The following is a 1,970-nucleotide window of genomic DNA, read 5'->3' on the forward strand; positions in this document are numbered from 1 at the left end:
TCTAAGATTTTCTTGTTACCTTTATTACTGATTTCTAGTTTAATTTCAATAATAGTTAGAAAATATATGTTGTAGGATTTCAGTTCTTTGATATTGAAAGATTTTTATGACCCTGGATGTGGTCTGCCTTGATTAATGTTCCATGTATACTTGAATAGAATATATTATATATCCCACTGTTATAGGTGAAATTTTCTGTAAATGTCAATTAAATCAATTAGGTTCAGTTCTTCTCTATCCTTAAAAATTTTCTGTTAACCACTTCTGTCTCTCTGAGTGAAGAATATTCAACTCTCCAACTGTAATTGTGGTTTTGTTTCTTCTTTTAGTTCTGTCAGGTTTTGCTTCATGTATTTGTAGCTCTGTTGATAGGTACATACATTTGCAACATTGTATCTTGTTGACCAGTTGACCATTTTACTTTTATATAAAGTATTGGGCTCCGTAAACTGTGGCTCAAAATATGGCAGGCCCAAATCCAGCCTGCCATCTGCTTTTGTAAATAAAATTTTATTAGACTACATTCAAGCTTATTCATTTATGTATTTTTTTGTGGTTTGTTTTGTACCACAGTGTCAGAATTATACTTTTGCAACAGAGACTATATGGCTTGCCAAGACTAAAATATTTATCTGGGATTTTATGGAAAAAGTTTAGTATCTCTGTCACTGGTAATTCACTTTGCTCTGTAGTATACTTTGGCTGATATAAGTATATCCAGTCTAGCTTTCTTTTGACTAGTGTTTTTATGGTATATCTTTTTTATCCTTTAACTTTTAACTGAATGATGTCTTTATATATTTGAAGTTAGTTACTTATAGAAAGTGTATAGTTGGTTCATGTATTTAAAAAAGATCCATTGCACAATTTCTGTCTTGCCTTTTGTAGGTTGAATTTGCCTCAAATTATTTCAATGTTTGGAGTATTTCTAAAATTTTAGTATTTTTTTGTTTATTCTCTTTGTTTTCCATTCCTTTGTTTTACTTTTCTTGCCTTCTTTGGGGTTATTTGAATATTTTTCGTGTCCAGCTTTAATGTGTAGTGTTTTTATATTTTTTTTAGTAGTTGCTCTAGGGCTTCCTATATGTGTACTTAACTTTTCACAGACTATTTAGAATCAATATTCTTGTTACTTAAAGTGGAATACAGAAACTTTCCCACTATGTAGTACTATGTATTCTCTCTTCTTTATGTTATAGTGTTCTTATACATTACATGTAGTTACATCATAAATCTCATCACAAGGTACTATAATTTTTCTTTCAACGTTTAAACATATTTTAGAGAATTAAAAGAAACATAGTTTCCTATTTACCCAGATATTTTCCATTTCTATTGCTTTTTCTTCATTTATGATATTCCAAATTTATTTTCTGGTCTCATTTCCCTTTTGTCTGATGAATTTGCTTCAGAATTTCTTTGAAAGCATGACTGCTGACAGTGAATTATCTTAGTTTTTCTTTATCTGAGAATGCCTTCATTCCTGACTAATATTTTTGCTGGACATAGAGTTCTTGGCAGACAGTTCTTTTCTTTCAGCTCTTTAAATATCTTGTTCCACTGCTTTTTAAACTCCAGGTTTTCTGATGAAAAATTTTAGTCTTTAAAATTATTTTTCCTTTATGTATACAGCATTGTTTTTCTCTGGTTGTCTTTTATTTTCAGCAGTTTGATTTTGATGTGCCTAGGCCTAATTTCTTTGGATTTCTCCTTTTTGGGTTTGCTGTGCTTTTGAATCTATATGTTTGTCTGTCATCAAATTTGCAAAGTTTTCTGTTATTATTTCCTTAAATTTTTTTTTAGCATCACCCTGTTTCTTCTGTATTTCTGAGACTGTGATAACACAAAATTAGACTTTTTGTTACAGTCTTTTAGGTCCATGAGGCTCTGTTCAGTTCTTTAAAAAAATATTTTTTTCCTCTTTGTCCAGACTGATTCAGAACAAACATACTTGCTAGTTCACCGATTTT

Source organism: Colobus angolensis, unplaced genomic scaffold, assembly GCF_000951035.1.
Source record: "Colobus angolensis palliatus isolate OR3802 unplaced genomic scaffold, Cang.pa_1.0 Scaffold84, whole genome shotgun sequence".
NCBI classification, from domain to species: Eukaryota; Metazoa; Chordata; class Mammalia; order Primates; family Cercopithecidae; genus Colobus; species Colobus angolensis.